We start from the raw sequence: 14,512 nt of genomic DNA on the forward strand, positions 1-14,512 counted from the left end.
GAGGCGAGAGTCTCGACGTGGGATTTATCTTATCACGATCGACAGATTAAAGGTGGGTATTTCTTCCTTGGCTCTATGTAGATTTTTATTGAGCTTAGTGCATGGTTTTATGTGATAGTTTGGGATGCTTTACCTTATATCGTGTTCGTTTGTTGTTTTCTTGCTTGATACCGATGCTTGACCCTTGTGATGATCTATTTAATTCTTATACAGTCTGCACTTTGGTTATCTATACTCTGTGGTATTTTTACATGTAGAGTATGTATGGTAGGGGATACTTCGTTGGTGGTATTCATATGAAGTTTGTCCATTGGTATGTCGTGTATACTTCTGTATGGTGTGATGATTGGAGTTGTGTTAATTGTATGTCTGTGGTTTATACACGTGTTTGATGTGTTTTTACTGGAGGATACATGTTGATTGTACACGTGGCGTTGTGTATGTGTGTCTGTTGGGGTTATTGGAGATTTTTGGTTGACTATACATGTGTGGTTATATACATATGTTTGGTGGGATATATGGAGGTATCATGATGATTATACTCATGTTGTGGGGTACTTAGGTGGATTTAGAGTTGCATGGATGATGACGGTGTTCGTATCATGATTATATATATATCATGTTCATCATTCATTGCATTGCTGATGACTATTGTCTTCCTTGTGGTGGAGAGAGTCGTCAGTCGTTTATAGCTGTCCTTTCGACCACTGATGGAGAGTGGTAGTTAGGAGCGGAGCTAGTCCTGTCGCGCTCATTCAGCCGCTCAGTGTTCTGTCAGCCTCGACCACTCTGGAGTAGTGGGTCTTGAGGGTACAGTAGTCAGAGGGTTTGAGTTATGAGTGGTCAGGGACCCTTAGCTGTGTAGTTATATAACTACTTAGCTGACCGTCCGATTCGGCCGCCTATAGCGGTGCATGTACTGGAGGCTAGTACGGTTTGTCACGGACCTAAGCCTCTCGGCCATACAGGGGTCGTGGTGTCTAGAGAGGTGGCGGGGGTGACCATGGAGCATGCATGCACATTTGCATTTGATGCGCGGTGCATCGTTGGAGATATATTTGCATACATGCCTAGTAGATACTAGTTGCATGTGTTTGTGATATGTTACATTTGTTTGCAATATGATTGTTGCATATGGTTGTCATGCTGCATACATGTCATTTATTTTACATGTATTTGCAGTCATATTTATATTGCACAGGTGTCACGAGTAGGTCTGTTGCAGATCTGGTGAGTTTACTGACCATTGTTCCAGGTGTCGATTCCAGATTGGGTAGGTATCTATGATTATGTCGGTTGTGGTTTGTACAGTATGTATCTCAGGTTAGTAGGTCTGATATGTTCAGATGCATTGATTATGATAGTAGGATCATGTTATTTGATTCCCTACTGAGACTGTATACCTTTGATCTCTATATTTATTTATAGACCATACACTATCTTTTCTATTACTCGCTGAGTTACCTATACTCACCACCGCATGTATATCTTTATGTTTTCAGGTAGATGGTTGGGGTGTCGCTCGGAGTATCCTGTCTGCCGGGTCCTACGTCACATCCGAAGAGCGTTTCGGGTTTCCGCTTATGTTTTACTTGTATTTGTTATTTGGTGCATTCGGTGTATTTGGTGTTGTTGTATTTGTGTTGTTGTGGTTGTTGTATAAAGCCTAGCCGGCTAGCAGTGTCGTGATGTGTTTTGTATGGGCTTGTTTTATGTTTTTCCGCTGTGTTGGTTTTGATTTCAGCCGAGTGGGCTGATAGAAATATATATAACTGCGTGGTTGTTGTTATATTTGTCCAGCCGTGTCGGCTGAGATTATTAATTGCGTGGTTGTGTATATATTCCAGCCGCATGTGGCTGATGTATATTTTGTTTGTACTTATGCTTCAGATTGTCACCGGTACAAGGGAGATGCTGTCAGATTTTTGTTTGGCAGGGACTCCTTTGGGGGCGTGACAATTTAGTGGTATCAGAGCAGGTATGATGTCTGTTATTCATGTTTTTTGGTTTTTTGTGTTTCGGTTTTCTTGATGTGACTTTCGGGTTTTGGGACCAGGCAGCAGCAGGACATCTCTAGGCTATCGGAGGTATGTTTGCATATTGTTATCATACATTTCTGTTAGTGTATGTATTGTTTCCCATGATAGTTTGTTATGACATGTGTTAGTACTCTCTGGTTAGTACCTGCTTATTTGTTTGTAGCATGCATTGCATGTGTTGGGTCAATTACTGATCACGGTTGACCTAATGGAGATCAAGGATTACAGTCTCAAGTGATTTGTCATATCATACTACCAGTAGTTTTAGTGTCTGTTACTACTAGTTGGTTGCGGGTCAGAGTCACATACCAGTCTCTATTATTATTAGCTAGATAGTGGATGAAATCTGTATACATATGTTGACCCAATTTGTATTACTCCGGTTGGTTAGATCAGTTTAGGATTGATTACCTGGTTGACTTGAGTAGTTATGATTTGACTTATCACCCTTGTGACTTGGGTAGATTAGTTAGTTGTTGATCGATTTATTTTGTTGGTTCGACCAGGGGCTGACGAACTTTATATTATAGGGATTTTGATCTTTAGGTTGGGAGACATATTTGAGTACATGACTTATACCGTCGTGGAAAGTCTGAATTAGTCATATACCATTGTCGGCTTAGTCAGTCTATAGAGGATTGATGTATCCTATTCCATGGGGACTTTGACCATGGATTGTCTATACTTGGATGGAGGACTTAGAAGGTACATTCAGATAGGATACCTTCACTGATGTGGGAAAAGTGTAAAGCTACCTGCTTAACACTGATGAGATACAACCGTTATTAGGGTGTATAACTTGGTGAGTACATTTGGATATATGATTTGTACTGATGTGAGAGAGTTGAACTGAGTTGCTTAACCTTTACGTGACCCGGTACCACGTGAAGGGAGAAACAAAGAATGTTTTTTGGAGATTAGGTCATCACTTAGTGATCTCTTGGAGGTGTTTGGAGAGAGAGTAGTTCTCTACTTCTTCATTAGCATGATGGATTATAAGGCGATGATCAGTCGACTCGCCTAACGTTGTTCCATGGGAGATCCTGACTCATGGAACTATTGGATATGATTAGATATCCATGATGTACTTAGTGATATATACCCCGCAATGATACGGAGGAAGTGGTATTAGTTGAGTAATACCTAGGAGTTCCGATCCTAACTAGGTATGATTTCAGAGGATGATCTTCGAGGGGTAGAGCGTCGATTGACAGATATTTTGATCAGCTATTTAGTTGTAGTGTTCCTTTATCTTTGTGTTCATTGCTCGATACTGGAGGTTGCTGAACCTCAGGGTGGAGCAATCATAGTATGATGGGGTACAAGACAATGGTTAGATGACTCCGCTAACATTGTCTCTATCTGGTGGCTCAAGACCTTGACCATGTGATAATTTTACCAGATCTTGTAGTCTATATCTCAGATTAGAGGGTTTGACCTGTTATCGATATTTGTCGAGGGGCATTTATAGGATGATTATGAGGGTGGTGGAGATACTCTCTTGATGGGTAGACTCTTAGTCAGGAGATTGTGTGACCCTTTGACTTTGGATTGACATTCCTTTACCATGAATATTTGATTATCAAAAAGGATGAGATGATGAGATTTGACAGACTTTATGGATACATTTAGTTTGTTGGCAGTAGGTGTTGAGGGTTGGATGCTTTCCTTTTACTCTATCTTTGTTTAGGGGATTATCTGGTATGATTGATTGATGTTGAGGATGATTGGAGATTGGCGGATATTGGGAGATCAGGTGTGATGATATGTTGTCTTTTGATGATCTATTAGTGGATATTTGACTTGATGGTCTATTATTTGGTGTTTGATGTTGTTAGTGATATGGGAAGAGTTACATCTGTGATATTTATGGATTGGTTGATTTGTAGTTGGTGATTAGGTTACATTCTTGTTGTTGGGGACCCTACGGTTGAGTAAGCCTGTTGTACGTACATTATGAGTCCTCGGTGTTATCATTTAGGCATACCGTGCCTAGATGTTTTCATGGACTCAGTGTACTTGGTATTCTTAGGGTGATTGGATCAGTTTTCATCGTCTTTATTAACGATGCTGTGATTTATTCCTGATTCGAGGTGGATTATGTACACTATCGTTGCATAGTTCTAGAGATGTTTCGACGGAAACATCTATATGTGAAGTTAGTAGTACGTATTGTGATTGTCTTTTACGAGTTTTTGGGACATGTTGTGTTTAGTAGAGGATATTAGTGGATTCACAGGAGTTAGGCGATTACCAGTTGGGAGTGGCCATAGTCTATACCGGAGACTCGCTATTCCTTTGGTCTGGTTAGATATTACCGGAGATTGATGGAGGGTTACTCCAGCATTATTATGTCGTTGACTGGACTATCTAGGAAGGGTATGGAATTTTCTTGGATAGATGTTTGTGAGATCAGTTTAGATAGCTGCACCTATCTTAGCGGTACTTTCTAGTGTAGACGGATTTGCACTCTACACAGATGTATCGTATTTGGGGTTTGGTGTAGTTTTGATGTAGCATGAGCGGAGTAGTCTCGTGCCAGTAGTTAGAATTCTCGTGTAATGAGAATGAGATTCTTTATTTCCATGGGAGATTATGTGTGTTCTCGAGTCACTTCTTGTCCGGGAGGAGTTACTGCAGGAAACACATTGATCTGGATTTGTGATACATCCAGGTGACGCCTGATGTATAGAGATTTGGAGCATTCTTATTGGTGAGATGACATGAAGAAAGACATCGCGGATTTTGTAGCTTGATGTCTAACATGTCAGCAAGTGGAAGCTGAACATCGGAGACCAGTAGAATTGTTTCAGTAGACTCGTATGTGGGAATGAAGTTAGGAGCATGTTATGATGGATTTTGTTGCAGGATTACCCAGGACATGGAGAGGATATGATGGTTTGGATAATCATTGTTGGGTGACGAATTTGCTCCCTAGCTATCGATTTGTAGGACAGATTCTTTGGACCGAGTAGTAGGATTATACTGTAGAGAGATTTCTAGATCTTATGGTATATCTCTGAGTGTTGTATCGGATGGAGATCCATGATTTCACATCATAGTTCTGACTGAGGTTACAGTGGATTTTGGGTTAGAAGCTTTACTTTAGTATGAATTTTCACCCTCAGACTGATGGATAGTTTGAGTGCCCTATACTGATGTTGGATGATCTATTGGTAGTGGATTTTGGTTTCAGAGGTAGTTGATTTATCCCGCAGTTGGCTAGATTGCAGAGTGGGAGTAGCGGGAGTAGGGTGAGTTCATAACTCACAGAGTCGTCGCTATTCATTTGGAGGTGGATTGCCATGTTTGGAGATATGTTTATGATACTAGGGTGGAGTAGTAGATGAGGATGTTGTTTGGTTAATATACTTGGGTGAGTGATATATGAGTATGTTGATTGGTGGTTACCTTGGATGAGGATCCATGAGTTGATCAGTAAATTTGGGGACCAAATTTTTATTAGTGGGGGATAATGTAAGATATTGAAAAATTATATAATAAGGTTATTGGAGAAATAATCTTATTGAATTTTTTGAGATTTTTTAGAAATTTTTCTGGAATTTAATGGAGGTTGTATGACTCGTTTTGAGGGGATGAATCAGTGGGCTTAAGCGGAGCCTGTTTGGAATACCCATTTAAGTTGGGAGTTAATTAAGAAGTTAACTTAAGATTTAATTAAGTTAACCTAGGTATTTAATTAAAAACTTAAGCCCTAAACTTTTTATTTCCTCTCCCGATTCCCATTTCTCGCGCGATCTCCACCTTCCTCGATTCATCTCCACTGCCGACGCCGGGCTCGCGATCGCCGGCGCCATTTGGGACACCACCGGCCGAGCCTCCCTCTTCCCTCTCCCTCCCGAGGCATGGAGTCTTTCTTCCTCTCCCTCTCTGTAACTCTGCCGATTTCCCCTTTTTCTCTCGCGAGCAGTCGACCCGACGCCGACGGGGAGCGATTTTTCTCCGGTGATCTCATCCTCGCCGCATCGCCTGAGGAAGCGGTGTCGGATCTCGACGGCTCCGACCATCTCTGATAGAGTGATCGCCACTTCGATGGGTTCTTGGTCATGATCGGCGGAGGCTTTGCGACTAGGGCTTCGCGGGATGTTTGCTTCACGCCGATCGCCGGACATCCGTGAGCAGCCGATGCTAGGGCGAGCGTCATCTGAGGAAACCTCCATCCGATTGCTGACGTTGGCTGTCGCTTACCTATTATTGGTCGTGGACATCGAGTACTCACAGAGAGCAGAGCCGAGCACCTACTCGCACCCTTTTGGTTGAACCCTAGTTGTTGATCCGGCGCCGTCGATCACTGACACTGCCTTGTCGTAGCTTATGGTCGTTATGCTTCCGTCCACAGGAAGGTAGGTTATGTCGTTGATTCTTGTCTTCTGTTCATCCAGCCGATCTTTGCTTTGAGCAGTTCTTGTATTTTCGATCCTTTCCTTGTAGAGGGATTCCATTCCTGATCCTTGGGGTTCTACTAGTCTTCTTGCTTGGATCCGACATGAAGCATCTGCTTTGAATCTCCCAGACAACACAGCCCGACTACACATCACTGTTCTTGCTAGAAAATAGGGATCGAATTGGAGGTAAGCTGTGATGAGAATTAAATTGATACACTATTGGTTCTTTCTTGCATTAGAGTTGTTGGTTAAAAGGTTGATTGGATTGTTTGGTTAGTAGGTGATAGGAGTGGGAGGGGGCAGCAATAGCTCTAGAGATGGTGGGGAAACACTATCAACTATATCCGATTTTAGGTGAGTTTTTGAAGATTGATTTAATTCCCACATTGGTTTGGATTAGTAGATGGATTGTAGATTGTGTTTGGAAAGATTGAAGGAATTTTAAGGAGGTTTGAGTAGTGTTTGATAAGTGAGTTTTGGAGTTGACTTATAATGGTTATTGGGTGAACGATTTATGTAAATGGATACATGATGGTTATTGGTTTGTGTTGGATGGATTGAGGTTTGTATTGGGTTGGAATTTATGGATATGTGATCATTCTTAGGATCATTGGATTGATTGTTGGTTGGATTATTAGATGGGGTGGTTTGGTTGGTTGTTGATGATGATGTTGGGTTGTTGTGGACTTATGATAGAGATTTGATTTTATGATAGGTTATTGTGGGTTGATATCATTATATGAGTTGGATTTAAGATGTGTGGATTAGTGAGTTTTGGATGAATTAATAGATTATGGATTAAGAAATTAAGTAATCTATTTTGATTAGGGTTTTCCCTAATTAGATTGAAGAGCTTATTTAGCTATTTGCTACCTATGTAATTAGCTAAATATATATCATGTGATCGCAGGACTTGGTTTCGAGGCGAGCGTCTTGACGTGGGATTTATCTTATCACGATCGACAGATTAAAGGTGGGTATTTCTTCCTTGGCTCTATGTAGATTTTTATTGAGCTTAATGCATGGTTTTATGTGATGGTTTAGGATGTTTTACCTTATATCGCGTTCGTTTGTTGTTTTCCTGCTTGATACTGATGCTTGACCCTTGTGATGATCTATTTAATTCTTATACAGTCTGCACTTTGGTTATCTATATTCTGTGGTATTTTTACATGTAGAGTATGTATGGTAGGGGATACTTCGTTGGTGGTATTCATATGAGGTTTGTCCATTGGTATGTCGTGTATACTTCTGTATGGTGTGATGATTGGAGTTGTGTTAATTGTATGTCTGTGGTTTATACACGTGTTTGATGTGTTTTTACTGGAGGATACATGTTGATTGTACACGTGGCGTTGTGTATGTGTGTCTGTTGGGGTTATTGGAGATTTTTGGTTGACTATACATGTGTGGTTATATACATATGTTTGGTGGGATATATGGAGGTATCATGATGATTATACTCATGTTGTGGGGTACTTAGGTGGATTTAGAGTTGCATGGATGATGATGGTGTTCGTATCATGATTATATATATATATATATCATGTTCATCATTCACTGCATTGCTGACGACTATTGTCTTCCTTGTGGTGGAGAGAGTCGTCAGTCGTTTATAGCTGTCCTTTCGACCACTAATGGAGAGTGGTAGTTAGGAGTGGAGCTAGTCCTGTCGCGCTCATTCAGCCGCTCAGTGTTCTGTCAGCCTCAACCACTCTGGAGTAGTGGGTCTTGAGGGTACAGTAGTCAGAGGGTTTGAGTTATGAGTGGTCAGGGACCCTTAGCTGTGTAGTTATATAACTACTTAGCTGACCGTCCGATTCGGCCGCCTATAGCGGTGCATGTACTGGAGGCTAGTACGGTTTGTCATGGACCCAAGCCTCTCGGCTATACAGGGGTCGTGGTGTCTAGAGAGGTGGCGGGGTGATCATGGAGCATGCATGCACATTTGCATTTGATGCGCGGTGCATCGTTGGAGATATATTTGCATACATGCCTAGTAGATACTAGTTGCATGTGTTTGTGGTATGTTGCATTTGTTTGCGATATGATTGTTGCATATGGTTGTCATATTGCATACATGTCATTTATTTTACATATATTTGCAGTCGTATTTATATTGCACAGGTGTCACGAGTAGGTCTGTTGCAGATCTGGTGAGTTTACTGACCATTGTTCCAGGTGTCGATTCCAGATTGGGTAGGTATCTATGATTATGTCGGTTGTGGTTTGTACAGTATGTATGTCAGGTTAGTAGGTCTGATATGTTCAGATGCATTGATTATGATAGTAGGATCATGTTATTTGATTCCCTACTGAGACTGTATACCTTTGATCTCTATGTTTATTTATAGACCATGCACTATCTTTTCTATTACCCGCTGAGTTACCTATACTCACCACCGCATGTATATTTTTATGTTTTCAGGTAGATGGTTGGGGTGTCGCTCGGAGTATCCTGTCTGCCGGGTCCTACGTCACATCCGAAGAGCGTTTCGGGTTTCCGCTTATGTTTTACTTGTATTCGTTATTTGGTGCATTTCGTGTATTTGGTGTATTTGATGTTGTTGTATTTGTGTTGTTGTGGTTGTTGTGTAAAGCCTAGCCAGCTAGCAGTGTCGTGATGTGTTTTGTATGGGCTTGTTTTATGTTTTTCCGCTGTGTTGGTTTTGATTTCAACCGAGTGGGCTGATAAAAATATATATAACTGCGTGGTTGTTGTTATATTTGTCCAGCCGTATCGGCTGAGATTATTAACTGCGTGGTTGTGTATATATTCCAGCTGCATGTGACTGATGTATATTTTGTTTGTACTTATGCTTCAGATTGTCACTGGTATAGGGGAGATGCTGCCGGATTTTTGTATGGCAGGGACTCCTTTGGGGGCGTGACATTACGAATGCAAACAAACTGATTTCGCCTCGTTCTGAGCACTTGAACATTATTTTGTAATCTAACAAGTTCAACTATACTTCAATTTGATTTTAAAATCTAACACTTTCATGCTTAAATTCAAATTCATCCAATTGACCTAGATGTTAAAAATTCATCTTATGTCAAAAAAAATATTTGAGCTCATTTATAGAATCAGGAGACCAAGAGGAGCACATTGGAACTTGTTTCATCCGATTCCGAGATCTATAGGTCGGTCAAATGGGTATTTAAGACATTGCATACTTTGTAACGAATCTGGAATTCGTTGGAAATTTCCAACGAACTGGCAGATTCGTTGGAAATGTTTCCAACGAATCTGCCAATTCATTGGAGATTTCCAATGAATTCCAGATTTGTTGCAAACTCTACATTTTCCTAAAATCATGGTTGACTGACCTAGAGACCTCGGAATTAGATGAAATCAGTTCCTATGAGTTCCTCTATTTATCTTGATTTTATATATGTTCTCAAATATATTTTTTTCCTCATATATTTTTTTTTCTTTATTTTTCTAATCCCCATTCTGTTAGGAAAATTAAATTCAGGTTTAAAAATTCACAGATCAAAATAAATTAGCTCCAAAATTATTTTTAATTCATGGATATAATCATGAGAACCTTACGAACGCAAACAAACTGATTTCACCTCGTTCTGAGCACTCGAACATTATTTTGCAAATCTTACAAGTTCAGCAATACTTCAATTTGATTTAAAACTCTAACACTTTCATTCTTAAATTCAAATTCATCCAATTGACCTAGATGTTAAAAATTCATCTTATGTCAAAAAAAAATATTTGAGCTCATCTATAGAATTAGGAGACCAAGAGGAGCACATAGGAACTTGTTTCATCCGATTCCGAGGTCTCTAGTTTGGTCAAACGGGTTTTTAAGACATTGCATACTTTGCAACGAATCTGGAATTCGTTGGAAATTTCTAACGAACTGCAGATTCGTTGGAAATGTTTCCAACGAATTCCAGATTCGTTGCAAACTCTACATTTTCCTAAAATCACCGTTGGTCGACCTAGAGACCTCGGAATTGAATGAAACCAGTTCCTATGTGCTTATCTATTTATCCTGATTTTATATATATTCTCAATTTTTTTCCCTCATATATTTTTTTTCTTTATTTTTTCAATCCCCATTGTGTTAGGAAAATTAAATTCAGGTTTAAAAATTCACAGATCAAAATAAATTAGGTCCAAAATTATTTTTAATTCATTGATATAATCAAGAGAACCTTACGAATGCAAACAAACTGATTTTGCCTCGTTCTGAGCACTCGAACATTATTTTGTAAATCTAACAAGTTCAACTATACTTCAATTTGATTTTAAAATTTAACACTTTCATGCTCAAATTCAAATTCATCCAATTGACCTAGATGTTAAAAATTCATCTTATGTCAAAAAAAAATATTTGAGCTCATCTATAGAATCAGGAGACCAAGAGGAGCACACAGGAACTTGTTTCATCTGATTCCGAGGTCTCTAGGTCGGTCAAACGGGTTTTTAAGACATTGCATACTTTGCAACGAATCTGGAATTCATTGGAAATTTTCAACGAATTGGCAGATTCGTTGGAAATGTTTCCAACGAATCTGCCAACTCGTTGGAGATTTCCAACGAATTCCAGATTCGTTGCAAACTCTACATTTTCCTAAAATCACGGTTGACCAACCTAGAGACCTCGGAATTGAATGAAACCAGTTCCTATGTTCTCCTCTATTTATCCTGATTTTATATATGTTCTCAAATATTTTTTTTTCCTCATATATTTTTTTCTTTATTTTTTCAATCCCCATTGTGTTAGGAAAATTAAATTCAGGTTTAAAAATTCACAGATCAAAATAAATTAGCTCCAAAATTATTTTTAATTCATGGATATAATCACGAGAACCTTACGAATGCAAACAAACTGATTTCGCCTTGTTCTGAGCAGTCAAACATTATTTTGTAAATCTAACAAGTTCAACTATACTTCAATTTGATTTTAAAATCTAACACTTTCATGCTCAAATTCAAATTCATCCAATTGACCTAGATGTTAAAAATTCATCTTATGTCAAAAAAAAATATTTGAGCTCATCTATAGAATTAGGAGACCAAGAGGAGCACATAGGAACTTGTTTCATCTGATTCCGAGGTCTTTAGATCGGTCAAACGGATTTTTAAGACATTGCATACTTTGCAACGAATCTGGAATTCGTTGGAAATTTCCAACGAACTGGCAGATTCGTTGAAAATGTTTCCAACGAATTTGCCAATTCGTTGGAGATTTCCAACGAATTCTAGATTCGTTGCAAACCCTACATTTTCTTAAAATCATCATTGACCGACCTAGAGACCTCGGAATTGGATGAAACCAGTTCCTATGTGCTTATCTATTTATCCTGATTTTATATATGTTCTCAATTTTTTTTTTCCTCGTATATTTTTTTATTTATTTTTTCAATCCCCATTGTGTTAGGAAAATTAAATTCAGATTTAAAAATTCATAGATCAAAATAAATTAGCTCCAAAATTATTTTTAATTCATGGATATAATCACGAGAACCTTACGAATGCAAACAAACTGATTTCGCCTCATTCTGAGCACTCGAACATTATTTTGTAAATCTAACAAGTTCAACTATACTTCAATTTGATTTTAAAATCTAACACTTTCATGTTCAAATTCAAATTCATCCAATTGACCTAGATGTTAAAAATTCATGTTATGTCAAAAAAAAATATTTGAGCTCATCTATAGAATCAGGAGACCAAGAGGAGCACACTGGAACTTGTTTCATTCGATTCCGAGGCCTATAGGTCGGTCAAACGGGTTTTTAAGACATTGCATACTTTTTAACGAATCAGGAAGTCGTTGGAAATTTCCAACGAATTGACAGATTCGTTGGAAATGTTTCCAACGAATCTGCCAATTCGTTGGAGATTTACAACGAATTCTAGATTCGTTGCAAACTCTACATTTTCCTAAAATCACGGTTGTTCGACCTAGAGTCCTCGGAATTGAATGAAACCAGTTCCTATGTTCTCCTCTATTTATCCTGATTTTATATATGTTCTCAAATATTTTTTTCCCTCATATATTTTTTTCTTTATTTTTTCAATCCCCATTGTGTTAGGAAAATTAAATTCAGGTTTAAAAATTCACAGATCAAAATAAATTAGCTCCAAAATTATTTTTAATTCATGGATATGATCACGAGAACCTTACGAATGCAAACAAACTGATTTCGCCTCGTTCTGAGCACTCAAACATTATTTTGTAAATCTAACAAGTTCAACTATACTTCAATTTGATTTTAAAATCTAACACTTTCATGCTCAAATTCAAATTCATCCAATTGACCTAGATGTTAAAAATTCATCTTATGTCAAAAAAAATATTTGAGCTCATCTATAGAATTAGGAGACCAAGAGGAGCACATAGGAACTTGTTTCATCCAATTCCGAGGTCTTTAGGTCGGTCAAACGGGTTTTTAAGACATTGCATACTTTGCAACGAATCTGGAATTCGTTGGAGATTTCCAACGAATTCTAGATTCGTTGCAAACTCTACATTTTCTTAAAATCATCGTTGACCGACCTAGAGACCTCGGAATTGGATGAAACCAGTTCCTATGTGCTTATCTATTTATCCTGATTTTATATATGTTCTCAAATTTTTTTTTCCTCATATGTTTATTTATTTATTTTTTTTAATCCCCATTGTGTTAGGAAAATTAAATTCAGATTTAAAAATTCATAGATCAAAATAAATTAGCTCTAAAATTATTTTTAATTCATGGATATAATCACGAGAACCTTACGAATGCAAACAAATTAATTTCACCTCATTCTGAGCACTCGAACATTATTTTGTAAATCTAACAAGTTCAACTATACTTCAATTTGATTTTAAAATCTAACACTTTCATGCTCAAATTCAAATTCATCCAATTGACCTAGAAGTTAAAAATTCATGTTATGTAAAAAAAAATATTTGAGCTCATCTATAGAATCAGGAGACCAAGAGGAGCACACTGGAACTTGTTTCATTCGATTCCGAGGGCCTCTAGGTTGGTCAAACGAGTTTTTAAGACATTGCATACTTTGCAACGAATCAGGAAGTCATTGGAAATTTCCAACGAATTGGCAGATTCGTTGGAAATGTTTCCAACGAATCTGCCAATTCGTTGGAGATTTCCAACGAATTCCAGATTCGTTGCAAACTCTACATTTTACTAAAATCACGGTTGTCCGACCTAGAGACCTCGGAATTGACTGAAACCAGTTCCTATGTGCTCCTCTATTTATTCTGATTTTATATATGTTCTCACATATTTTTTTCCTCATATAATTTTTTCTTTATTTTTTCAATCCCCATTGTGTTAGGAAAATTAAATTCAGGTTTAAAAATTCACATATCAAAATAAATTAGCTCCAAAATTATTTTTAATTCATGAATATAATCACGAGAACCTTACGAATGCAAACAAACTTATTTCGCCTCGTTCTGAGCACTCGAACATTATTTTATAAATCTAACAAGTTCAACTATACTTCAATTTGATTTTAAAATCTAACACTTTCATGCTCAAATTCAAATTCATCCAATTGACCTAGATGTTAAAAATTCATCTTATGTCAAAAAAATATTTGAGCTTATCTATAGAATTAGGAGACCAAGAGGAGCACATAGGAACTTGTTTCATCCGATTCCGAGATGTCTAGGTCAGTCAAACATGTTTTTAAGACATTGTATACTTTGCAACGAATCTGGAATTCGTTGGAAATTTCCAACGAACTGGCAGATTCGTTGGAAATGTTTCCAACGAATCTGCCAATTGGTTGGAGATTTCCAACGAATTCCAAATTCTTTGCAAACTCTACATTTTCTTAAAATCATAGTTGACCGACCTAGAGACATCGGAATTGGATGAAACCAGTTCCTATGTGCTCTTCTATTTATCCTGATTTTATATATGTTCTCAAATATTTTTTTTCCTCATATATTTTTTTTCTTAATTTTTTCAATCCCCATTGTGTTAGGAAAATTAAATCCAGGTTTAAAAATTCACAGATCAAAATAAATTAGCTCCAAAATTATTTTTAATTCATGGATATAATCACGAGAACCTTACGAA

This window comes from Zingiber officinale, chromosome 5A, assembly GCF_018446385.1.
Source record: "Zingiber officinale cultivar Zhangliang chromosome 5A, Zo_v1.1, whole genome shotgun sequence".
NCBI lineage: Eukaryota > Viridiplantae > Streptophyta > Magnoliopsida > Zingiberales > Zingiberaceae > Zingiber > Zingiber officinale.